Source organism: Sus scrofa, chromosome 13, assembly GCF_054392235.1.
Source record: "Sus scrofa isolate SSC_HxYL_T2T_F1_AM1 chromosome 13, Sscrofa_HxYL_maternal_Yorkshire_Landrace_v2.0, whole genome shotgun sequence".
Lineage (NCBI taxonomy): Eukaryota > Metazoa > Chordata > Mammalia > Artiodactyla > Suidae > Sus > Sus scrofa.
Window position 1 is genome coordinate 159585009 of NC_139395.1, and position 27918 is coordinate 159612926.

The following is a 27918-nucleotide window of genomic DNA, read 5'->3' on the forward strand; positions in this document are numbered from 1 at the left end:
CGGGAGCGGCCCAAGAAATAGCAACAACAACAAAAGACAAAAAAAAAAAAGAAAAGAAAAAAAATCCCAACTATGAAAATCAATTAACCAAGAAATGCCTACTCAAGAAAAACTACTGAATCTTAGGTAAGAATTTACGGCATTTTAGCCTGAGGCTGCTCCCACATCGAACCCTTAGGACAGACGGACCACGTAAACCATCATCTTTACTACCAAAGAGGACTACTTGATTTGGATTGAGTGGAAAATCCCCCCATTCAGGGCACTGTCACAAATAATAGTGGTCTTTGTGACAATCAAGAGGGACATTATCACAGGTAGCCTTAAGTTAAGATTAAGTTTAGAGCAAGCAATAGACTGGCAAACTAGTCAGAAATTTAATGGAGAGAAATTAAGAATGAGACAGTCATCTTCATACTAAACACAAAAACTAACTCAAAATGAATGTAATTGTGTTTAAATATATGTATTTTATTCTGTAAAAAAAAAATTCTGTGATAATCTATGTGGGAAAAGAATGTGAAAGAGAATGGATGTGTGCACATGTATAACTGAATCTCTTTGATGTATAGCAGAAATTATTACAACCCTGTAAATCAAGTACACTTCAATAAATTTTTTTTAAAAAATGAAAAAAAAATGAATTACAGACCTGAAACTATAAAAATTCTAGAGGAGAAAATAATAGAGGATCTTCATGATCTTAGGTTAGGCAGAGAGTTCTTAGATATAACACCAAAAGCATAATTCACAAAAGAAAAAAAATGATAAATTAGATTTTGTGAAAGTTTAAATTTCTTTGTGTTTCAAAAAAGACACACTACCTACTGGAAGAAAATATGTGCCAATTATACACTTGATAAAGATTTTATCCAGAATATATCAACAACTCTTGAAATTCACTAAGAAGAAGACAATTCAAAAAACTGGTAAAGGATTTGAATAGATATTTCACAAAGATACAATTAGTAAGTATTTGAAAAGATGCTTAACCACATTTGGCATTTGAACTAGAAAATATAAATCAAAACTGCAATAACTACACTACTCCATAGCCCCTGAAATGGCTATAAAAATAATAAAAAAAAAAGACAGACAATAATAAGTGTTGGCAAAGATGTGGAGAAAGTGGAACTCTTATATGTTGTAGGTAGGAATGTAAAACAGCTGGTCACACTGTAAAAGCTTGGCAGTTTCTTAATAAATTACACATGGATTTATCATTCAAACCAGCAAATCCACTCCCAGGTATCTAAGAAAAATAAAAAATTTGTCTACATAAATATCACATGCGGATGTACACAGCAGCTTTACATGTAATAGTAAAAAACCTGAAAACACAAATGCTGCTGAATGGATTTAAAAAATGCAATATATCTACACAATGGAAAATCATTTAGTGATAAAAGGAACCAAACTACTGATACATGCTGCAGCATATATGAAACATGGGAAGCATTTCACTCAAAAACATGCCAAGTGAAATGAGTCTCAGACAGAAGAGTACATATTATATAGTTCCATTCATACGGAATGTCCATAAAGGGCAAATTTTTAGAGAGAAAGGAGATTAATTTTTGTCTAGGGCAAGGAGTACAAACAGGAATTCATCACACATGGGGCTGAGAGATGTTCTGAGGGTGATGAAAATGAAACATACTAAAACTTGATTGTAGTAATTACACAATTCTATAAATTGGCTAAAAGTCATTGAATTGTACACTTAAGAATGGGCAAATTTATAGTATGGAAATTACATCTCAAGATGTTTTAAAAGAGGAAAAGTTCTGTGTATGGTTCAAATCTCTTTCTCTGTCAAGATGACCACTTATATTTCCTATAGAGGGTATTTCAACAACCTGAGCCCCCAAATAAAGACACATGTGGAGCAGAGCTGCAGGCAGATCATAATGGATGTGAATCAATAAACAACCTTCGACGTCGTAAGCTACTGAAATTTAGACGTCATTTTTTATCCTAGGAGCCACAGAGCCTATCCTCACTGACACACTTAAAATAAAATGTATTATGATATATTTATGCTAAATTCTTTAATGAATTATTTCCTTTTAAGGAGTAAAATTATTACTAAATGTGTTTTCTATAGTTTCATAACATAACTTCATGGTTTTTTAAATTAAAAATACAAAACTTTCTGTAACAATCTAGTGTTTGATGCAACTCTAAATCATTATGAAATTACTTATACATATTTGATAGCATTTTACTTAGTGATGGGAGTATCCTGATTTGCAAGATAGACGTGGCTTCTACCTTCACAAAGCTTATAACCTAAAAATACTGAGTTATCTGTTTGTGTAATCTATTAAATTATTATAATTTTATTTTCATATTAAATGTTAATTCCTTTTTAAAAAGAAACTAGGTGATCATCCTTTCAGTCTAAACTTTTTTAACTATCATTTTTTACTTACCAGATAATTTTTGAAGTGCATTCTTTTAATTTGCAGTCATTTTTAATTTCTACCAGCAGGTGGAACCCTTTAGATTTATTTTGTATCATACTTTAACAGAGCAACATATAAGCCTTTGTGATTTCATTTTAAGAATTATTTTTTCTGGAGTTCCTGTCATGGCACAGCAGAAATGAATCTGACTAGGAATCATGAGGTTGCAGATTCGATTCCTGGCCTCACTTGGTGGGTTAAGGATCCAGCGTTGCCCTGAGCTGTGGTGTAGGTCACAGATGCGGCTCGGATCTGGCATTGCTGTGGCTGTGGTGTAGGCTGGCAGCTGTAGCTCCGATTTGACCTCTAGCCTGGGAACCTCCATACATATGCCTCAAGTGTGGCCCTAAAAAGCAAAAAAAAAAAAAAAAAAATATATATATATATATATATATATATATATATACTTTTTTTCCTTTAATATTTATTTGTAGAACAAGTTAATGATATTAGGCAAGAATAACCATTCTGCATTCCAAAAAAATCTCTACATTAATGGAATCCACATCAGCATATTCAATTAAAGTTATAAGTTCATAGATATTTTGTCAGAGAACATCTGTCATGGGGTAAATGCTTAAGAAAGACTCTGTATTTTCTTTTTGTGGCTGTTCCCACAGCATGCAGAAGTTCCCAGGGTAGGGATCAAACCCTTGCAACAGCGCCAACCGAAGCCACAGCAATGATAATGTTGGATCCTTAACCTGCTGAGCTACCAGGAAACTCTCAAGAGAGATTCTATATTTTCAATGGAGAAAAAAATATGTATGAGCTAAAATTCAAGAGGTTTCTATCCTCTAGACCAGGGGCTGGCAAACTTTCTGTAAAGGATAAATATTTTAGGCTTTGTGGGCCTGAAGGTCTCAGTCAAAACTACTCAAGTTTGCTATTTTAGCCCCTAAGCACCCACAGACAATGAGCAAGGCTGTGTTTCAACAACATTTTATATACAATAAGTTGGCAGATTTGGTCTTCAGGCCACTGGCTCTTATAGTCGGGCATCAGAATCACCTATAAGGCTTATTAATGCACACATTGCTAGGCCTCATCTCTTGAGTCCCTGATTAAACAGGTCTCTGGAGGGGCCCAGGAATCTGTATTTCTAACAAGTTTCTGGTGATGCTGATGCTGTTAGTCTCAGAAACACACTTTGCTCAGGAACCTCTATTAAAGGCTATATTTCCTCATTTCTGCTGCCTTGTTTTTGTAACATTTAAAAAGAGCTAAAATAGACTTTTCTTAACATGGGCACTGTAAGATTTCCTTGAGAGATCATTTGGCAGGGAATAAAGGTAGATGGTGGGAAATAAGACTATATTTTGTCTTATCTGGTTCACTTAGCACCATCTATTACAGTGATGTAGTATTTTGTATTGATGATGCTACAGAAAATACATTCTGTAGAGGATCGTGGATTGAAAGTTTACTGATGTTAGTATGAGAGAGTGGGAAAAGAAGCACCCACTGCTCAGAGGCAAACACTGCTTGAATCTTGACATGATTCAAGATAATTCAAACTTGAATAATTCAATAATTATTATTCAGTAATAATAATTCAATCTTGACATAAGTATTTTAATGCTTATTTTTACACAGTTAAGGTCACATACATTTAATTTTATAGTATGCTTTTTTAAGCTTAGTGATCACAATAAAAATGTAAACATTTTAATGGATAAAATGTTAACATTAATAACAATGTAAACATTTTAATGGATGTGTAATATTCCATTATATATGTATGTAACCATATTTTAGAACCATTCCCATCACCTCCATAAATCTTTAATATTTGTTATCCTCAGTCTTCCCGTTAGAAGTAACCCTGCAATCAACATATTATGTGCAAAAATACATCATCATTTCACATTTCCTTCAAAAATAAAATTTCTGGATATTTTTAAGCCTCTTGATATTTGAGTTATTTTGGTTATAACTTTACCCATATTGTGTAAGAAAGCTGCTTCACTATACCCTATTCAGCATTGGGCATTCCAAGCCATTTAAAAAATTTGTATATAAAACAAAGTATATGTGACTGGCTCAATTTTCCCTAACATATTAGAAAAATGATTATTCCATCTGTCTTCTGCACCAACCCCTAAACCCATTTACCCTTCTCTTATTCCCCAACCCCCTCCATTAGGTCATAAGCATAAAAAAATACAATTGCAAGACACATGTATTCATCTCTGCAAATGTGCAAAGCAAAAGCTCCATCCAAGGGCGAAACCACAGCAGACTGTGACACTCCAAAGAATAGTCAAGGGACAGAACTCACCAGCTTGTGGCAGCCTCTCCCCCGCAAGCAGCAAAGCTTGAGTCAAGCCAGGGTTGCTGGGTAAAAGTGAAAAAGCACAGGGAAAAGGTAGATTGGGCTTCCCTAAGAAGCCACAGATTTGCTTCCATGGCTATAGTAACCCTCCCCCAAGGAAATCTTCCCCTGAAGATTGAATGGAGAAGAGAGAAGCTTTATAAGCTTCTACTAGGCTCTGAAAACAGTTTTTAACAAGTTTATGGGGAAAACTTGAAAAAATATTAAAAAAATAAAAACTCAAACGTATTCTGTGTTGATAGGCAACGAAGATCAGATGGATAAGGAAGCTGTTCCTCAAGATGCCAGGACTGACAGGTGACAACCTTAACCAAATTCTGTACCCCAACCTCCATGACTTGGCATTTTACAAGACCCATGGACCTTGGGCTCAACAGTGAGAGAAGAGAGGTATAATCCCAAAGTGACTGAGTTTCCACCACTCAGCAGAACGAGGTCTCAAAGTTGAAATTAAGTTCAGTTGAGAAATAAGAGATGAGAGTCGCATTTACTGCAAGCCGGCTGTGTGAACAAAGACTCAAACCCAAACTCCCATCATTTTCTGATATTCCATTACTAGGTATGGCACCAATCAGTACTGCCTCTACTCTGCTTGAAAAGGATATTCAGAATTGATGATGGATAAAATTCAGGTTAAAAACATGTCTACACAGTATGAATGTTTTCAAATAACTGGTTTATCATGGAAAATAATATTGTACCATGTGTTCAGCTGAGCTGGTGATTAAAGGAAGCCCAAAGAGCTGATCTACAAGCTCTCTATAATCATATCCTTGACAGCTTGACCAAATTTATATAGAAAAACAGCAGCAGACCCAAGTTTCTGTATTTATATTTCTTGCTTGAACTTTATGATGAAAAACATAAAACTGTTCTGAGTTATTTTAACATTAAACACATTCGTCCTTGGAATCAGAAAATGCTAATGCTTTCCTATGCCCATATGCTGAATAAAATTAAAAGTAAACAGAGCTAGCATATTTTGGGAATTGCTACTATAGTCATCAAACCAATTAAAAACTCATTTCAAGGTGGTTATTATAGTAGTATTTGTTGTTATTTATAAGTCTGAAGAAAAGACATTTCTGTAGTGGTATATTATCCTACATATATTAACAATGTAAAAAGAACCAAGAAAACTTATCCATTTCATAAACGCCAAAATTGGTTCTCAAAGTCTAAAATTTTCAGAAGTAACATATTAAGGATGAAGTCCTTTCTGCATTAACATAAGTTTAACATTTTCAAATAAAATTACATGTATGGTCATAAAAGTGTAATACATTAAGAATAATAATATTTGATTGTCTGACTCAAAGATCTATGAGAGTCTTCATTTTTTCACCAGATTACGAAAGTATCATAAATTAAAAGGCTTTTAAAGAATTAATAGTACAGTTTATCCTAGGATATAACATAGTTTACTGTTTCTAACATATTTATCAATTTAGAAAGAAAAAATTAAATGCTATTGTAACAACTTTACCTCTATTATGCTGAATATTTTCCTAAAAGATTTTATAGAATAAGACTTTTACAGAAAGTTCCTCAGCCGGTTAATATTTTCCCATAGTTAGTAATTGTTCTTATATATAAGAATTTTGTCTTTTCAACTGCAGGGTAAACACTTAGAGAATAGAGAAAATGGTATACATTGTTCCTTACATGTTTCAGTGTCACGTACGTCTTCAGGTTTGAAGCATATCGTGTACCTGGGAAAATTTCAGTCTACGTATTAGGAAGCTTTATATGACTCCTCTCTTTTCCTTCAAAACATGTTAACCATGGAGCACCAAAAGAAAGTATTATTTAAATAAAATCAAGCTCAAATTATCAAATAGCATGTGAGAGGCAAGGAGCAATAGTGGCTATCATGGTTACAAATGCTCTAAACATAACTAATGGTGGTCATTCTTGCCCTGAACCATGAGAAGTGGTGGATATTAAAAGCTTCTGTGTGGCCTCAATCTTTCCAGGCTACTTTAACAATTAATCAGATATTTCTACTTCATAAAGCCAAGATGCTTCTCCAGAGGAAGTCCTGCTCTTGCATTCTGGGTTTTGGCCCATGTCATACATGAAACTCCATGTGCACTTCCCGATACTGGCAGATGTCTATGTTGTCCTACATTTCCCACAGCTCCCCATGAGTGCTGCTTACATTATGAAAAGGTATGAGAAAGCCTCAACTACCAACAGATTTTCCCTCCCACTAGATAGCTGAGACGCCTTCCCTTGCCTGGTTTAAGACCATTACATTGGATTTATCAGCCATACTCAGAGTGGAGAGCACCCAGGATTGAGAATTTTGCTTATGTACTTACAAAGGAAATATGTTCTTCCTTTTCGCAGTTTTTTGATTGATCAATCTTTTGTGTTGTTTGTAGTCTTTCTGCCTTGGGCTTTAAGGAAAACATCTTTTTGCTGGACGGAAGTGTGTGGCACTTTGAGTCTTGTCATGCCCACAACCCCATTCTGCTTAAAGCTTCCACATTTACAGACTGATTTTGAAAAACTCTGCCTGTATCAGTTAGCTCTCGCTGTGTGAAAAAGAACCTCTAAGTGTCAGTGGCATTTACTTAGCTCATTTACCAGTGAATTAAATAGAGTTGCACTGATCTAGAAAGAGCTGATGGAAGTAACCCAGTTGCAGCACTTAAACTCGGCATGTCTCTCATTCTTTTCCTTGGTCCAGCAAGATGGCCAGGGCCTGTTCTTCCCGCAGCAATGGCAGAAGTGTACAAAAATTAAAAAAAAAAAAAATTCAAGTCCTCTAGACCTAGGCTGAGCACTGGCATATAGACACTCTGCCTCATTCTACTGGCTAAAATAATTCACATGGCCAGGCCCCAAATCAAAGGATGAGAAAATATACGCTGCCTCTTCAGCAGGAAGAATGCGAAGTTTCATGGCAAACAGCACAGATACGGGGAAGGGGAAAGAATTAGAGCCACTAATGCAGTTCACCACACAGCTGCAAAATTTTTCTTACCCATGAATTACATTGCTGTGAACCCCATGATCACACTATCTTTGCATCATTTAGTTAGATGTTAGCATATGATTCAACAGCAGCCATCTATTGTGGCTATCAACTTACAGGACAGCCTAACACATAAGATCTGACCAAAAAGAGAACTTTTTGTTCAATGGCAACCAGACATTTTTAGGGTGGAAGTTTGAAAACACACATAGATGGAGATGGACAAGTGAACAGAGCAGAAACTGAGTGCTACCGAGAATGAAGGCAATGAGTGGAGGACATTAGGCTTTGAAAACCTCGGTAGGTTATATGGTAGGTTATATGGTTATTTGGTAGCATAATGCCCCCAAAGATGTCCACATCCTAATCCCTAGAACCTACAAATATCTTAATGGCAATGGGACTTTGTAGATGTGATGAAGTTAAGATATTAAGATGGGGAAATTATTCTGGATAATCCAGGTGAGCCTGCTGTTATCACAATGGTCCTTATAAGAAGGATTCAGAAGTCAGAGTCAGAGAGAAGGCAATGTAATGATAGCAGCAGAAATTAGTGACATGCTTTGAGAATGGAAGAAATACATGCAGCCACTAGAAGCTGAGAAGTCAAGGAAATAGATTCTCCCCTCAAATCCTCCAGAAGGAGCTAAGTGATACCTTGATTCTATCCCACTAAGACTGATAAGACTGATTTTCTATTTCTGATCTCCAGAACTATGAGAATGAATTTGTTTTAGGTCACTAAATGTGTGACACTTTGTTACAGGAGCAATAGGAAACTAATACAGAAGTTGTAAGATAAATCGTGTAGTAGAAAGAAATATGGATGAGAAGAACCCATTAACTGGCACCAGCGGTCACCATGGAAATGGCAATGGTTAGGAGAGGGAGTAGCTGAGTCTTCTCCATGTAACACTGGTGTTAACAGCAATCAACTTCTGCTTCTTCAAGAAGTACTCTGGACTCTAAAGGATCTTCCGTTTCCCAAGGAGGTCTCTCTCTTTAGTCACCAATACTACCTTGACTTCTAATTTTTCTTTGTTCCCTGTATAATTAAATATCAGTTAAGTGAGTAAACTGAGCCAGAATTGATTATAGATCAAAAGGGATAACAATATTATAATGACTAGATCACATCAGGGGTCCTCAACAATGATATTATTGACATTTGGGGCCAGATAATTATGTGTTGTAGGGGGCTTTCTTGGGTGTTATAGAATAGTTTGCAGCCTCTCTGGCCTCTACCCACTAGATGTCAGTAGCATTCCCCTCCCTTGTGTTACAACCCAAAATATCTCTAGAAACTGCCAAATGTTCCTCAGGGGTCAAGTCATCCCTGGGTGAGAACCACTGAAATCTATTAACCTTAGCCCTCATATATGTACTTTATTAATGGCAACTATTATTATCACAATTTTGATGTACATTTGCTCTGACTAAAGCTTCAAAATTCTGAGAATGGAAGATATAAGCCTAGTTTTCTAATGTTCCCTAGTTGTGTGACACTGGCAGAAGAGAAGTATTTTAACCTTTCTATGCTTTAGTTTTTTCATTTATGAAACAGCAAATAGTAGTACCTGCCTGATGAAATTTTGATAAGAATTAGATTAGATACATATTATGTGCTTAAAACAGGGGTCAGTAAACTTTTTCTGAAAAGAACCAGTCAGTAAATAATTTAGGCTTTGTGGATGATTTGGTCTCTGCTGCAATTTCTTAGCTCTGTTGTAGGAGGGCAAAAGCAGCCATAGATAATATGTAAACAAATGGAAGTAGCTATGTTCCCAAAAAACCTTAATTTATAAAATCAGGTAGCAGGCTGGATTTGACTTCAGCCAATCCATAGCAGTTTTCCCAGCACTGACTTGGAAAGTGCCTGGCACATAACAAGTACTCAATACATTTTAGTTATTTTTATCATTATTATTCCTATATGGTCTCAAAGCAGGTATGAGAAAGTAGAACCACAACTGAGGAACAAAAGGCTCTCATGGGTCTTTAATATTTGGTTTTAGTTACCTTCCTAAATAAGACATGATACTTCTCTTAGGCAATTATACACAGATATGAGGGCCCTTCCCTCTTATTAGAATTCACATCTCCCTTGAAGATATGCCAGGAACGGTACAGAATCTTGCCCAATTTCCAATGTATACCAGAGGTCACTGAAAGTTTCCTTGAAAGGACAAGTATACAGTAGTACTTATGGTGCTTGGGGGATGCTATAATCCTGACCAATGTGCAGGAGCAACTAGAATTATAGTCTAGCTTCAAAGTTTTTCAGTACTAAAATCCTAGAGAACTTTGAGATAATCACATCAGCAGTTAAGATTTTGAAGGAAAGTTGAGACCAAGTCCCATATGAGAAGAGAGGCTGATATTTCCTTGGTGTGGAAGAGAGCACAGAAATGAACAATTTTTGTTGCATCTGCTCAGCACCCTTTTTCTACACATTGCCTCCCTCTACTGCACTAACCATAAGTTTGTGGAGAGAGATGACTCATTTCTAAAATGTGACCCATCTCCTGGCCACAGCTGATTTTTTCTGGCGTGGATACTTAGTCCTAGTTGGGAAAATCAATTCTTGTCCTGAAACTTACGCATCTAAGTGCTTGGACTAATCTTAATAGGTAAATACAAAGCTAGTGGCAATTATGATTTCTACCAGAGGATGGGGAAGCAAAGGAAATCAATCTATGCCTTTCCTGGTGTTGTAAGAAACTATACTTTCTCTTTGCTAGGGATTTTCCCCTTTCTTCCCCTTAGTTCATATGAGGATGACAATATAATCAGCTATCCTTATCTCTACTTTGAGATGACATCTCTGCATAAAACCACTCAACCAGTAGGAAAAAAAAAAAAGAACAACAACAAAAAACTACTCTTGGCTTCACCTCCACAGCTAGAAAATTAGTCCTTAATCTGACTAATTAAATGCTGTAAGTAAGTGTTTTTGGCTCACAGTCAAATTTTTTTAAGTTATATTAAAAATCTGTTCCAGTTACTACTCATTTTGTAGCTATTAATTTGGTGGCACAACACTTTTTTAACAGAATCTCTCCCCACCTAGTCTCTACAACTAGATTCTTGCTCACCATTCATGAGCCATGAAGTTTCACTAGATTAACAATTTCATATTAAGTACTCCCATCTTTGATTTCCCAGAGCAGTTGTTACCAATATGTTTACTGCTGCTGTTTTCATGTTTGTTATGGTGCTCCCTGCCACACATTCACAAAGCCTGGTAGAAGAGGCACCCTAAGGGAGCAGTATCTTTCATCACAGATCAATCTTCCTCTCCCCAATTCCAACAAGAAGTTTATGTACCCACCGGCCATTGCTGGGCAAGAAAAGCTCAGGATGATTAGCTAAGTCAGAGATTCTCTCTAAGGAACTCGAACTTAAACTCGAGAAGGGATGACATCAGAGAGGAAGACAGAGAAAAAAAAAAACATACCCAGAAAGCAGTTACATCACACTAATGCTGGGGGTCCTACCTTGAGTCCAGTACAAGACTCCAGAACTTATCTTCCTATGTTGCTATACCATGGCTTTTTATCCTGCAGTTCCATGAGATCTCATGTCTCTTTTTACTGCATGAAATCTAATGAAAACCCCCAGTGAGCCTCTATGACTGGACATGAAAGTAATTGAATAAAACACTATCCATTTATTATATGCTCTCTTGTGTCTTTTGTTGCAAGTTGCATGTCTATATTTCTAGTTACTGAGACCCTCAGCTCTTTGACGGCAGAAGTATTATGTATCTTCCCAAAGGAGCCAGCACAATGTTCGCACAGACTGAGATCCTCAGGAAGAACATATTAAACTGGAGTGACATCTGATCCCAATATTCTTTCTAAAACTAATTTTAAAATTATCCCAAGAGCATATTATAAATTATAAAAATAGCATATTTGTTACACAGTATTTTCATTAATGACAGCTAAATTCTTTCTTTCAAATGTGGGATACCCTATAAGACTTCTTCCTAGACAGCAGAAAGAACAGTTTATCTAATCTTTTAGATAGAGAGGTTTTTCTCCTGCATTTAATTTACCTCCACTAGAGATGGAGAATCAACCAGCAACCTTCTTAAGTCACTACTGTGTATTCATAGCACCAAATATCTGCTGGCAAAACTTTTCAACTCTCAGTTCTGTGCACAAATAAAAATCATACCTGGAGGTGAAAAATTAACTAACTACAGTAAGGCAGAATGAAAAATGAGGGGAGGCCATAAAATATCAGCTTTGTGCATTATCAGCTGTTTTACTGCCCCACCACTAGCCACACTTATCTTGGGGCACAGAAGCAGGGGAGATGGGGTGTTATCTCTCAGCCTTCACCTCTACATTGCATTCTGACAGTACACTAGAGGCTCATTATATATAAGTATACAGAATAACTCTACAAGGCTTAAGTTTTTCTCAAGTCTGTGATGTTTTGACATTTCCAACTATTAATCTTTAATAGAAAAGATAAATCAAAGAGGTTACCTTGGAAGTATTTTATCTGGCAATATTCTTAAATTACATCTCATAACTTTGATCCTTCCTTGGAAGTCTATACTTGAATCTGAAACTTTTACAAAATTTTAAAGCTTTAACTTTAAAAATACCCAATGAAGATGTAAGAAAGGAAATTATGTATGTGTGTGTGTGAGAGTGTGTGTTATTTTAAGGTAGTCAGGATCAAATTATTTGTACTACAACTTTGCTAATTAAGAAAAAGAAAAAAATTTCATAAACATTTCTCCTAATAGCAAAGACTATTCTGTATGTCCTTTCATTAGAATTAAATCATTGTATCTGCCACTATTGCATTTCTTAGATTTTTAAGAAAGGACTGAGAAAACTGTCTTTTTCTACCATTTCCTCCTAAAACATGATTTACCTTCTTGCAGCTTCTGTTTCCAGAAAAATAGATACTGTTCTTTCTGTGTAAGAACTGCTACTGCTATAAATCTCAATTTTTTTTCCTCCTATTGGAAAACAGTATCTAATCTTTTCACACTCTAAATAAAAATTCAGCCATTAGTGTTCAAGAATTGTAAAATGTAATTTTTTTCTAATCTATGTGTCCAAGGTAGTAGACAAGACTAATTTCCATGCAGAATATAAAAGATTTAGAGATATGATCTAAAAAGTATAGTAACAGCTCTTGTCTGGCCTGCTCACAAAACTCCTCTCTGCCTTATGAAGACCCAATTATTCTCTACTTTTAGTCCAGGGGGGCCAAGAAGAGCCAGAGGCTTGTGTCAGCCAATGGAACTCTCCTAGTGAGAAACTCCCCAGACTTTTCCTGGAACAATAAAGAAATATGCATTCCATTTTTCCATGATTGTGGGTATTACCTTTCTCAGCATCCATATTACCTGTCAGATGGTGGTAACAGATGTCAGAAGTAAGAGGTATTTGGTTTGGGTTGTTGGACTGATACAACTCAGAAGTGGGTCTGAATAGAATAAGCCAATCAGTAGAATTTCTAAACCTCTTGCTCTAGATATTGGGTCCTGAATGGGCAATGACTTTAGTTGGTTCTCACAGAGTAAAATTCAGAACTTTCACCCAATAAGTGAGGGGAAAAATCTGTCCTTTTACTCTGATGATGTGGTGTATATCTATGAGGCCTAGGACCATGATAGCTACAGGTGACATACAAAGACGGGCTCAGAAATCCTAGAGAGGGAGTTCCCATAGTGGCTCAGTGGTAACAAACCCGACAAGGATTCATGAGGATTCCAGTTCAATCCCTGGCCTTACTCAGTGGGTTAAGGATCTGGCACTGCCGTGAGCTGTGGTGTAGGTCACAGACGTGGCTTGGCTCTGGCATTGCCATAGCTGTGGTGTAGGCCAGCAGCTGTAGCTCTGATTAGACCCCTACCCTGGGAACTTCCATATGCTGCACCTGTGGCCCTAAAAAGCAAAAACAACAACAAAAAAAAAACCCAAAAAAACAAAAACAAACAAAAATGAAAATCCTAGAGAGTTCGATCAAATCACAACCAAAACTGCACTGCATCTGGACTTCTGTTATGTGAGCCAGTGCATTTATCATTTAAACCAGATTGTGCTGAAGATCATAGATGTCTGAAGTTCTCTTTATCATCTCTGTCATTACATGGAGATAGGCCACCTGGGAATAAAGCGAAAGTGAAGGAAAAAGTCCAGGAGAGACTGATTGCTAGCAATAGCAATCAGGTACCATCTTCACAGGTAAGCTCGTATAGTATACATTCTCACTTAAATTGATTTAAGTTGGGTATTTTCTACTTGCAAGTGTAGACTCCTGATTAATTCAGTAGTGTTCCTATTTTGCAAAATTTAGTGGCTCCAAGACTGGATTATTTCTCCACCGAAAGAGCCATTATAAGAACCAGATTTGCAAACAAAATGGAACAAAATTTCTTTCTTCTTTCTTTATTTATTGCTATGCCTGCAGCAGCATGAGGGATCAAACCTTTGCCACAACAGTGACCGGAGCTACTGCAGTGACAACATCAGATCCTTAACCCACTGTGCCACAGCAGAACTCCCCAATTTACTACTCTAAAGGATAGTACTGACTGAAACTTACCAAAAAATGGTTGAAAATGGTTTAGATACATTTTATCACCCTCCCAATACCTATTCAGATGTTGTTCTATATGCCCCCCATTGGATAATTATTAGTTATCTATTTTAAACCCCAGGAGGCTTAAGGCTTCCTCTCTCTCCAACACCATTATGAATAAGAAAGGATTACATGGATCAAGGCCATGGGCACTGGTTAGCTCCTACATACAGAAGAGGTTTGACATTCATATGGCTTCATTTTTTCTCTGCATCTTTCATTTCGGAGATTTCCTCTCTTTGGGTGCTATCTTTATTCTTTTCTGGATCTCTTTTCTTAGGCATCTGTTATTGTCAGAGGAGTTTTGTTCCCTTCTTTCCCAGGGTTTCTCTACCCCTATTAACCTTAGACCCTGACAAATGGGCAGACTATCAGGGGAGTCAGACAAGCAGGTCATGAGTGTGATGGTTAAAATAGAGGATGAAAAAGAGAACCGATTTATGAGATTATATTTCAACCAGTCCATCAAAAAAAAAATCAAGAATCAATTCTATACCACAATAAAGGATATCTCAGTTGTTATACAGATGTCAGTCACAGTAAACTACCTGACACTCCCTGAATTCACTATGCTTTTAACCTTGCTAAGCCTTAATTCTCCATCTGTGTTAGTGGAGATAATAATTGTACTTAACTCATAATGCTATTAAAAAATCAACTGTATATATAGTTCCTAGGCATATAGTAAGTATTTAATAAGTGTTAGGTATTAAAACATAACTTCCTCATGGCCATTTTTGGATTTTAATAGAATTATCATGTTTCTTTCAGTAGACTGTGATTAGTGAGAGTAGGGACCTAAGTTGTATTTACATATGCAATGCTTAGAAAATTGGGAAGTTCTCAATAAACATATGTTCAAAACATAAATAACTGAATGTTTAGAGTTCAAATTTCTACTAGCCTTTAGGAAGAATGGGGGGAGAAAAGACTTTTCCTACAATATTTAAGCCATATAAAATCATACTTAAATCACCACACAAAAATGCAAATAACATTCTGCCCCAGTATGTGATCAATTCTTGAAAAAAAATGCAAATAACAATAATGTGATAATTTTAAAGATTTGTGCTTTGTATTCCTACCAAATTCAAATTTTATATTACCTCTGAATTTGAAGCGTAGGTAATACAGACAAGGAAAGTAAGCAGATCCAGAAGATAACAAATTAAAGGAAATCACAATGTTCAAAATGAGAATCAGGAAAAAGGTCTAAAAGGCTTTCCTTCTCTCTCCCTCAGCCTTCTGTTCCTTTTGAAAGGAACTCAAATTGACTTCAGACATAACGTATCACTTCTCTTACACTACTGATATGAGAAACACTCAAATGCCTGAGGAGTGACCAGAGGTAGACAAGCTTGCAAGGGTTATGATATATGCTCTTGGACCTTTTATTTATAAGGAACCACTCTTTGCTCACTGCCCCCCCAATCTAAATCATCTCAATTTCCTGAAAATATAATCACTCATTACAAGTGTTTAGTTCTTATATGCTTTCAACAGCACTAGTCTTTCAGTCAAACCCTTGAACATTTTTAAAGCTCTTGGCTCCAAAACCAGCCTCTGACCTATAGTGAGCTTATCAGTACTGGCCATAATGACAGAAGAATATGGATCTATAGAAAAAGTTTCATTGAAAATTACAGTACTGCAATCTCATAATTTTGAATATTATTTGCAAAGTGTATAGCCAATGAAGGAAATGATAAAATGAGAAGGCAAGGAAAACATTTTTCATGACAACTTGTTAAAAACTGGAGGAAAAAAGCCTTGCATGGCGGGGAGGGGGGAAAGGCCAAGAAAATTAAGTTAAACATAATATACTTGCATATTTTTTAAGCCACCAACTTTACTGTGTATCTTTAAAAGGTGCTGAAAATAGGCATCAGTTTTTTTTTGTTTTTTGTTTTTTTTCAAAATACCAGTTCAGTCGTCAAAGTTAGAACTTTACTGTCATTTCCCCCTGCGGCTTCTGTACTTTCCAATGATTTTTATGAGGACAGTTGTTTAAATCCCAATCTCATAAAGGCATCCTGTTTTGAAACTTAAAATGTCCTTGGCATTTAGAACCTAGAATCATTCATTTAGGTTCATTTTATCAACTTGGAAACATTAAAATTCTAAGATGTTTAAGAAAACACCAGAGTTACTAAATTGGTTTTAAACAAATCTTGTCTGGAGATTTAACACAAGGAAGATTAAATTTCTGCACAAATAGTTTAGGGATGCACAATTTGAAAAAAAAAAAAAAAAAGAAACTAACCTCTTAAGCTTCTTTTGTGCTTTTCTCTAGCAGGTGATGATCTTTAGTATTTCTTCACCTAGAGGCATGATCCACTTTTGGTAGGGTTCACAAAGCTAGAGACCTCTGATATAATGTGAAGTTATATTCTTCAAGAAAAAAAACAAGTCACCAAAGGTCTTTTTGTTCCTTTTGCCAATTACCAAGACAAAAAATAAAACAACTATTAGAGAATGGGCTTACTGGATTGTGGAAGGAGAAAAAGAAGAAACTTGTTGGAGTTCAGCCTTTCTTCTGACTCTAGCTTCCTGGCTGTGATTCTTGATGAGATGCCACTGCATTTTCCATTGGCCTGGGAGAGACAGTAATTAATCTCTGATAAACTGAGCTATTTCCAAACTGAAACATGTTGCATAATTTCAAATGACCTTAAAAAAAACAGATTTTAAATCTGTTCTCTAAAAACAATTAACAATGTAGAAGCCCTACTTGCCATCTCTACCTAATCTACCCTAACCCTCTGAAGGTCTACACACTAGGAAACAGTACAGAAATAAATTTTTGAGCTACAGAAATTCAGAAGTTTAATACTTGGGTTACGGAATTCTATAAAAGAAAGATCCACTCAGGGATTGTTGTTAGGACCTAGGGAATTATGTTTAGAATATTAAATTCAATTTTATTTATATTTATTTATTTATTTATTTTTGGCTGTGCCCACAGCATGCAGAAGTTCCTGGTCCAGGGATCAAAGCCGCACCACAGCAGTGACAGTGATGGATCCTTAAACCCCTTCACCACAAGGAAACTCCTAGAATAGTAAATACTATTTTAAAAATGAGAGCCCTACAGACCTTGGGCTTGTTTAAGAATTTATGGTGAGAGTGGCAAGAAGCCTTCTGTGGTAGAATGGATAATTGTCCCCTTGCCCATAGAGATGTCCATATTTTAATCCTCAGAACCTGTGAATGTCACATGACAAAAGGGACTTTGCAGATGTGACTAAGGCCCTTAAGATGAAGAGACTATTCTGGATTATCCCTGTAGCCCAAACTAATTGCGAAGATCCTCTTAAGAGGGAGGTAAATGTTAAAAAAGGATGTTAGAATTAGAGAGAGAGTAACTAGACAAATCTGTTCTACTGATTTGAAGATGAAGGGTGGGGCCACAAGCTAAGAAATGCAGGTGGCTTCCAGAAACTAGAAAAGGCCCTGCAACACCTTGATTTTAGCTGAGATTGATTTTGGACTTCTGATGGCCAAAACTATAAAATGACAAATTTGGGTTGTTTTAAGTTACTAATTTGTGATAACTGGTTGCAACACAATAGGAAACAAATACATCTTCTCTAGTAGATTTCCAATATAAATCATGTCTGTGGATAAAAGTGGTCCTCATGTCAACATTGGGGCATTCACTGAACAACAAAGCCTTAGAGAGAGGAAACCTTGCTGGGTACGTCACATTTGAATGATTGCCTTTTGGTGCCATCATAAATTTTCCTTAGCCAAAGTATGATTTAACTAGTTACAGAATTTGGAGCAGACCTTAGGACAATGAGTGAAATAATTCCATCCTTACTTAAGGATTAGACACAAAGTTTGTAAGAAAGGGCTCATTCTGGCTTAGCATACGGTTGAAGCAAGAAATCCTTCTGATGCCACCACTCTGCCAAGGGAAAACTCTCTCTTTCCCTCCCTCCGTCTCTCTCACTCTCTTTTTCTGAAAGGTCTCTACAACAAATTCACTATAAGCTATGAAGCCCAGGCTTGTGAGACCATAAATGATACTAACACAGGGAAACGGGTTTCCACAACATAGAAATCAGGGTGGGACCAGCTGTAGTGACATGTGTATCAGACACTAAAACACTATCTGTTGTAAACAAAGACCCATCAATTTTCAAAGCAACACCAGGTAGATGCAACTGCATCAACAGAAACCCTCACTAGTGAATAAACCACATACTCTGGTCATGATAACAATGAATAAAAGTGATCCTTTGGACTTATTAAGCAACTCTGAAAATTTTAGACTTCTCATTGGGACATTCTGAGTTTAGATAAAGTCATACTTGCTCTATTAAGACAATGGTTAGGAATATTTAATTTGTATATTAGAAGACCTGTGGCCTGGTTTTATATGCTCAGCTTGGCAAGTGACTTCTATTAATTCATAGGAATTCAGCTACAATGGAGTGCTCATATTAGACTAATTCTGTGTCAGAAACAATAAAAGCTGAATAAAATATATATAAATGTTTGAAGACAATTATTTCAGACAGGGTTTAAGGGGCTATGATTCCTGAGAGAAGGGAAGCACAGGAAGGGCTCTAAAGTCAATCTGGCCCTTTCCCTGAGACATTTCTAATTCATGAAGTGAGGGGATACGGTCTGGCTAGAAAGCTACAGGCTCACTGGGAAGAGGCAAGAGAAGACAGGGTTTGACTCTGCCAAAGTGACTGAAGCTTGAGGGGCAAAATTTCAGAGGAAGGAGTGACAGAAGTCTGAAACTCTACATTTGATTTCTCTTTATGATTTTATAAGCTGTAAATGAACACCAGTGGATCATATACACTGATCACTAATATTCAATTAGAGTATTTTACATTGCTTTCCTAATGCCTCATCTTTATAACCCTATTAGCTCTCATGTACAGATATTGAACAATAGCTTTAAAGACTTGCTGCAAAGAATGAGCTTTATAAAGTACTTGGAGGGTGTGGCCATTGTACTTCAGAAAAGTTGTGGAATTAAACTATTTAAACACCTTTGTTAAATTTTACTGAATTTTCACATGTGAAGCTAGTTATTTTGTATGGAATACTTACTACAGTCACTACATCACTTTTTTTGCTAAGATTTATACATAAATCCTAAAATGTTTTGGCTTCCAGACTCAACAGAAATTTGTACATTTTACTGGTCTTCAAATTTGACATCTGATGCAATAATTTTGTGGATCTAAAACTCTTATACATATACTCCTCAAAAGATAGATGTAATGGTATTTATGAGGTCAAGGCTTTACACATTTTTTTTTTTTTCACTAGGGCCAATTTATTTTGCTTAGGTTCTGCTAAAGACCACTAATTAAAGCCAGGCATCTGTACACTTCCTTACAAAAGCTGGGTTTAGCAAGAATCCTCCCTCCCCAATCATCCTAGATTCCATCATCCCCAAGGTAATGTCTGATCACCCTGATCTGTCTTCAGCAAGAATCCTACTAGGTTGGTTTAGCCAAAATTTCCTCTTACCTCTAATATTTCCTCTTATCAATTTTCCTTCTACTGACCCTCACCTTGTTTCTTAGCTAAAGTTCCCACTTACCCCCTCTAAACATGAGGGTGAGCCCAATCTACCTGTTCTGCAAAATCTAAATGCAAAGATCCTAGCCATAGCTATCTCAATGGTCCTGAATAAAGTCTGCCTAACTATCTTTAACAAGTATCATGAATTTTTTCTTTAAGGCAGGCTGGATGTCCCAAGGAAGCCTAAGATAAAATTCAGAGGACTTGAGTTTATTGGAAATAACACATCAAAAGCATGTCCCATAAAAAAAATTATTTTCACATTGCAAATATATTTTTGTACATATGGCATTCTTAATGAAGTCTCTTATTTTGTGATAAATTATTTCTGAATTCCCTAATTATGGCAATTTTTTATTCTGCAGATTTATTTATTTATTTATTTTTTCATTTAGTCCTTTTTAGGAATCTTTCCTGAGCTTCCTGCCGGCTTTAAGCTTCATTCTTTTTTTTTTTTTTTTTTTTTTTCCCCTAATGCCTGGGTACTGGACCAACTCTTGGTAAGAATATGTCTCTGGGAAGTGCTATGTTGAGTGACAAATGGATGAGGATGAAGGTTTTACTGAAGCATCTGACCCGCATTTAATTTTCCGTGTTGCTTTATTTGTTCCTTCGGTTTACCCCTCAGGATATTCAATTTTGTAGGCTCCGGTTGGGTCGTAGGTACTTCAGGCGTTTAGTAATCTGCTTTTCCCGCTAGAATAATATCCTCATTTATATTAAGGGCAGCTTACTCCAAACTGTTTTACATAGTATTTTTCTAAACCTCCTGAACGAACACATTTTCCCATTGAGCACTGGCACTGCTTCAGCGGCCTCTGGTGACCTCCCGGCTTGGCAACCTGCACCCCACTCCTCAGGAATCAAGCCTGACCCAGCGTGGCCTTGAGCGCCGCCGCCTCGGCAGACCCTCTCTCCCGTTTTCTCTCACACCGCCCCTCATCCATATTTCTCCTGCCGCCTCAGCTGTCGGCGACAGAGACACCCCGCTTCTCGCCTCCCGTGGCTACCCCCCCGCCAGCCTGCCGCGCCAGACAGCGGGTAACCGCCGCCTCCGCTGGGGCATCCCGGCTCCATAGGCCTAGAGCGCTCCAGACACCTGCCTCTCACTGGCCAACGCCGCTGCCCCTCACGCGGCAGCCCCCTCGGCAATTGGCCCCCGGCCGTCCCTCGTCATCTTCGTCCTCGTCTCGAGTCCCGCCTCCGTCGCCGGGTCATTTAAGTTTATCACAAATAAATAAATAAAGGAGGAAATAGAAATGCGTAGAAAGTAAAAGCAGGCGGGAGGGGGCAGGGGCGTGGAGAAAAAAAGGAGGATCGGAGGAGTAGACAACCACACTTGATCGTGTTTGTGTTGACCAATCATGGCTCACTCCAGTCCGGTCTGACGGGCTCTCTCAACCAATAGAATCCCATCTCTCGGATCACTGAACAACGAGATATGACTGACCTCTCCAGAGTGGGCGAATGTGCGGCAGAGGTGGGGGGGAAGTGGGAAGATTGCTGACCAATTGCCTGTTAACAGTTCTCTGAGCGAAGTTTCCGTGCCCCAATGGGTGTCTGAGATAGCGGATTGGGCCTTTTCTAGTCCAATCGAAGGTGGTAGAGATGAGGGAAGAGGCAATGGGGGCGGGGACAGGTGAGGGGAGGAGGAAGAGTGTATTTTGTTTATGGGCGGCAACTTCACGAGGGGCGTCCCATTCTTATTGGCTCACTGAAGCCAAGAGTGGCATTAGGGAAACCGAATAGTAGGAAAAGATAGAGGGTTCGCGGCGTGAGGCGGCCAATGTGGGCTTTTTGCCGAAGAAGTAGGGGCGGGGGAAGTTTAGGAGTTGAGGAAAGAAGATTAAAGAGCGCGAGGAGGTAACGCCAAAAACTCTAATTTGTTGTGGGGCTGGCGGGCGGGAGGGAGGGGTGTGTGCATGCCGTGGGGGACCAGGCGTCTGCGAGGCGCTAGGAGTTGGGGGTGGCGGGACGGGAAAGGAGGGGCGCGGGGTGGGGTTGGGGGAGCGAGTTAGAGTGGCGAGCTCGCGGGCCGTTGGCGGGCCAAGCGAACGCCCCCTCCCCCAGGCGTCCCCCCTCCGCGCCCCCTTCCCCCGGGCGCCCCTCCTCGCTCCAAGCGGCTGCGGCGGCCTCGCCCGACCAGGCGCGGAGGGAGGGAGCGCGGGAGGGTCCGGGGTCCTAGGGCGGGCGGGGCGTCCCGCAGCTGGAAACGTGTCTTCTGCCTTCTTCTCTCTACTCCCCGCGCCTGGAGCTGCCGCTTCCAAGAAGAGGAGCTGAGGGGGACTAGCCGGGGCTCAGGAGCTGCTAGAGGCGCCCGCTTGTCTTCCGTCCCCTCCCTCCTCGCCCTTCCCCACTTGCCGTGGCTCTGGCGGTCTCTGGAGCGTCTTCAGAGAACTGGGGGGCGGGAGGGGTCCTGGCCCCAGAGCCGCTGGACGCCCCTCAAGACGCGGGAGCTACCGGCCGCCGCCTGCTTCGCTGCTGCGACTGTAGAGGAGGGGGCTTGGGAAGGGAAGACACACCTTTCCTTCTTTCTCTCTTCCTTTGGGCCCCTTTGGAAATATTAAAATATGTTTGCTCTTTTTCATAGCTGAGATAAAATGGTTGGATGCTTTTTGAAAGTTTAAAAGAAACGCACTCTCTTTTACATTGTTTAATGCATTTCTGTCCGGGTGGCGTTCTGGTCACCTCCCACCACCCGCCTCATGCCCCGCCCCTCCCGAAGCTGTTATCCTTTTTAAGGATGCTGAAGAGGCAGGAGGAAGGGATTTTCTAAAAGTTATATTGATAAACACACTTGCACAAACATATGCTAGGCACACACATAAACTATAAACATTAGCGAAAAACACAATATGGCGTACAGCTACGCTACCTAGCACGGTAATCCGCTGATCTCTTAACGCTGAACCCAGTTGAATGGGGTCAGTAGCAGGGTGACAGTTTTCCAATAAAAATTTGAATGAACCAGGAAGTAATTAAAGCCTGTTCGTTAAGTACTGGCCTCAAAAATCACCATTGGCCCAAGCAAAGTTAAACTTGTTAATCTTCTAGACACGTGAAAATTGTATTAACTACTTCTTACCCTTAAGAAAAGCCAAAATGTCGCTAAAGTGCAGTTTTCTCACTGCGTGGTCATGTGTAAATTTCAGCTAAGGAAATTAGCAGAGACCACTCATTCTCCCAATATTTTCAAACAAGTTCTGTTCTAAAGTTAGCTGTTCTTGTTGCCACTGAAAGTTTTAAACCATGAATAATAGGACCACTTTGTAAATTCTCAAGCTTTACACATTAATCAGTTATCATCAACAGTTTCATAAATGATTTATTTTCTTATCTGTTGCTCCTAATCCCATGTACTCTGCTGTCATTTGGGAATTGTTATAGTCTTCCACCCTGCTACACCCCAACCCCACATTTGACAAGTACAATTTTGGCTATCTGTATTTCTGTTTTTTGATTAGGCAGTTCTGTATTTCTAGGAAAAGTTCAATTTTTTTAATGCCCTTGTTTGCTCTTGTTATTCTTAATCAGAATATATCTAGTTGAGGCACAGATAGTGTGTGGTGATACCACTTACTGTGCCCTCTTCAGAGTAGTCTCTCAAGAAAGTTTTTGAAATTGTCCTTGAAGAATTGCTTTGTTACTCATTGTTAAGTGCTCAAGTATTCTTAACACTGGGGATGTGATTTCCTTTGAGCTCAATTTTGGAGGGCTTTAGGCCTCAGAATACATGATGCTCAAATAAAAGGTGAGATGAATAAAAGTGAGTTTTCTAGAAATATAATAACCTGCTCAGTCAATCTAGCAGTTGGGTATTTTTGGTTTTGTGATTTCAGATCTCACAGACCAGTGGAATAAAGGCCTTTTGCATATGAGGATCAGGTGACAAGTTAACTGGCTACCAACCTCCAAAGCAATTCGCCCTTTCATGGTGAGGTCCCAATTTTAACAGACTAAAGAAAGAGGTTTAAGACTAAAAATGTCAAGTTATATCCATTTTTAGGAAGAAGTCTTTATGCTTACCTGCCTTAAGATGCCAGCATTTTAAGATTACTTCTATACCAGGAAAATACAGATATAGTTCATGTGTACACTGATAATGACTAGCTCCTGAAAGGCAGTATGAGTTTAAATGGAGTACTAGAGGAAAGAACAGCTTACATGTGAGGGTTACAATTTTGTGTATATTTGGGGAGAGCGGGGGGCAGGTGTTCAGAACTACTAGTTGATGTGATATTAGTTTCTTAAGAGGTTAAGTTGGAAAGTTTTTGAGACCCACAAATATCCAACTACTCTTGTTGTCAAATTAATATGAATTTGACTACTTGATATAGGAATAAAATTTTAAGGAGAAAGCCATTTTTAATGAAATACCTTTTATCTCAGTAGTCAATCTTTAGAAGACTTTCTGACCAAACTGGAATTCCTAGAAAAAAAGGAAAAATAGGACTAAACTGAAAAATAAGATCGTTTTAGAAGAGCATACAACTAAGTCTCTGTAAAGTTTCCAAAATATATAAATAAATTGCAAATTATTTGAATTATTTTAGAATAAAGAGTAAGGAAAGATTATTCAAAACATTTGGTATGTAGAGTGAAACTTGATGGGCACTCATTTATTTGAATTTTTTTCTTTTGAAATGGATATTTAAATTCATCGACTTTTTCTAGACACTGGGATGTCACAATGAACAGGGATAAAATTACCTGCTCCTGTGGGTGAGGGGTGGGGTTTGTATACTAATGTCACATAAACTTTGTGTACTTTAGATTACTAGAAAATATTTTTGGATGAAACCATAAAACCTCTTTTAGCATTTTGGGGAATATGATTTGAAAACTCTTACAGTCTTGTGAGGGGTAGGGAGGTATTTACCAGTTACCGATGATAGATAAAAGAGCTTACTTTATTTCTTATTTGTACCCTTTGTTATTGCATGAAACATTATTCAAACATTTCAGTAGGTCTTTTTAACGGATAGAGGTTTTATTTTTTTCATAATTTTAAGCATGACTTTGAAATAAATAAAATGTTATTTTATATTGAAAAAATCCTGTGTCTTGGAATTTACTGTAAAATTCCTATGGAGCTTTTGTCTTGTTAGCAAACTGTGGTAAAACATAAGCTAGAATATCTTAACTTTTTTAATTAAAATTTTGTTTTAGGATTATGTCTGAAAAATCAAGTACCTAAATCTTTTTCAGTTGTGATTTTATCAAGAGAAGATGGAAATTTGTTGTAATTAATTTTAGGGTGACATTAAAGAGAAAAAGAGGCCTGCACAAAAATACTTCTTTATTTAAACCTTTCTTTCAAACTACAAAAGCGTTTGATTGGCACTTCTCTGATTTAATAGACCACTTGTGATGCAAGAGGAACATTACAAAAAATTTTAGCAATACTTTAATCATTAGTCTGTAGGTGTAAAAATCCTGGGTTTCTAATAGAAGGAAACTTGGTACCTGGTTAAGAGAGTGGATGATTTAATGCTGACTGTTACTTCAAGTAGTATGTCTCACCTTTCCAAAACCAAGTAATATAGCTCTCAAATAACAAGTTCTTATTTTCATTATTTTTCTCTGTCACGGTGAGTTTTATTTTGTTAGTCAGATATGAGTTCAGTTCTTGGGTAGGATGCCTTTTTTTTTTTTTTTTTTTTTTTTTTACGCACAATCTTCCTTCCTCCAGTCCTCTCATCCCCTGCTATGAATGGCTTGAATTGCTATATCTACACTAGATCTCTATGCTAATTTATGATGTAATCACCTCTAATAGAAAGTGTACATATGAATGCACTTCAGGGAACATTGAGGTTGCCTGTAGCTATTTGAATACAGATCTGGCAGCATCTGAAATCTATAAATAGGAAGATTTAGGGTGAGAAGCTGAGACCGTAACTGACGAAATGTATTGTTTTAGCTGAAATCTTAAAAAGTGAAGTGGAGAAATAGTTGATAGAATGTTAAAAATTAAGAACTTTTTCTAATTCTAGTAAGGACAGTTAATTAATGTGTGTTTCTGTGTCTGTGTGTATGTGTATAGATGTTATACACCTATATTAGGTGTATTATATATATATATAATATATATGATTAGTTTTTGAATAAAGGCATATTTCAGTAGTGGGTAAATAATTCCAGTCCTGCCTTGAGTTCCTTGACAGCGAAGGCATGCAAAGCTCCCAGGTGATTTTGTTTAACAGACTTTGTTACTTATCAGAACTTTGCTCCAGGCAGCATAAAAATATAAGCTAATTAAATCATTGTAAATTTTGTAATAATTTTGGAATTTTTTAAAGCGTGATTACTAAGCAGCACACAAAATGAATGAAATCTAAAGCAAAGAGTTGTTAGAACCCTGGATCCACATAATGAGCTAGTTGAGAGTTTCTAAAAGAGGTATTCATAGAGTAAAAGATAAAATCTTGACATCTGTCAAATTTCTATAGTAATAAAATAATGACTAATTTTATTAATATTCATCTTTTTAAGGTAAGTGTAAGTATATGTACAGTTCATTTTAAGTCAAAATTTGGGGCGTTATTGGCTAGACACAGCCATTTCTTTGCCAGAGATACTAGGCTGTGTGAAGGCTAACCATCTGTCAAGTGATAAGAGACAAAGAAAGGTTTAATATACTAGCCTAAAATTTCCACAAACTTGTTTTGAATTGTATTGTCGTTTTGTTTTGGCCTTCATACTCTGTGTTGAATATGCACTGGGTCAGTCACCCCACTTTGTTTTATGAACAAACTATTCAAGGTCTAGATAAGGTTATTGTCACAACTGATGTGATCTAGAGGCAAGATAAAATATGTTTTGATTTTGCTTTCATGTAATGATCAAAAACTCAGAAGTGGGCCACCGATTAGCAGCTATACAAGTGAAGTGAAGCACACTTATTTTCACCCACCCATTCTCAATTTGGGATGTCTTAATTTGTTTCTGCTTTATATATTCAAACCTCATATTTCAAATCCATTCCTGAGCTATTTGGGGTGGGGGGGCGGAGGAGAGTAGCAACAGAAATCCAGATTGCCTGTTTTAGGTACAATATGGTGTGATGTGAAATTGAAACAGCAGATTGGTGAGAAACTTTAGTTTCAAACAAATATAAACTAGTTTGTTTAGTGAAGTCATACACAAAACAGTAGTCTCTATTGACAGGGTAACTTTTTTTTTTTTTTTTTCATAAGTACCCTCTACATCTTGAAGTCACCCTGGTTCTTTGAGCCAACAGTCTGCATCATGCAAAAAAAATAAGCCCTTACATTGCTGATTGTAATGATATACTTAGATATGGCAGGCTGAGGAATTATTTATAGCAGTGCTAATTATATCAATAGAAATAGCAATATTAATACTGAGTGTCAAAATCCATTCTTGACAGTATGAGATAAACAGAGCTATAGTCAAACAAAGCAGCCAGCCTGTCTCTACTGTCAGCTCATGAATATGCAGTTCAAGAAAAGTATATACACAGTTTAGAGAATTAGGTGTACAGATTTAATCTTTTTCAATTACTTTTGACCTTTTTAAAAGATGTTCCTTATTTTACATGCAAACAAAAAGATTTGGATTTTTGATTTTCAAATTATTGGCAACTATTTCTTACTGTCTGTCATTACTAAGTTTCTAGAGACTTTTTTATATATAGTTAAGCATTTTATAAATTATCAGAAATTCATGTTCTTTGTACTCCCATTTTTGGGACACAGATTACCATCACGAAGAAAGGAAACTAGAGGAACCCCTAAGGATTTACAAAACTAAGCAACACAGAACAAACCCCATCACTACCATACATATACATACAACCAATAAATCTCTGGCTTCCTTTAGACATTAAAAAAATGTCCTTTTACATGGTTTTGATTTAAGAAAAAGGATAAGTTTTCTTTGTGGTTTGTATTACTTCTAGTTAGCTTTTACAATATTATTTTAAACTTATTTTCCTAGGA

General features: G+C 37.4%; 1 protein-coding gene and 1 long non-coding RNA gene across 26 annotated transcripts in view; one reads left to right on the forward strand and one right to left on the reverse strand.

The window, feature by feature from the left end:
* LOC146397729 (uncharacterized) overlaps positions 1 to 21295 on the reverse strand; it is a 112263-nt gene extending 90968 nt beyond the window's left edge. For all 4 annotated transcript variants that reach the window (XR_014824837.1, XR_014824835.1, XR_014824836.1 and 1 more), the window contains exons 1-3: positions 21058 to 21295; positions 16887 to 16995; positions 16665 to 16792 (exon numbers count right to left, since the gene is read on the reverse strand). This is a non-coding gene — a long non-coding RNA (uncharacterized LOC146397729). The remainder of the gene's footprint in view (positions 1 to 16664; positions 16793 to 16886; positions 16996 to 21057) is intronic.
* A 475-nt stretch (positions 21296 to 21770) lies between these two features.
* Positions 21771 to 27918, forward strand: part of ZBTB20 (zinc finger and BTB domain containing 20) — a 792790-nt gene continuing 786642 nt past the window's right edge. For all 22 annotated transcript variants that reach the window (XR_014824816.1, XR_014824817.1, XR_014824818.1 and 19 more), the window contains exons 1-2: positions 21771 to 21817; positions 23794 to 23888. The gene's annotated coding sequence lies outside the window, so the exon portion shown is untranslated. The remainder of the gene's footprint in view (positions 21818 to 23793; positions 23889 to 27918) is intronic.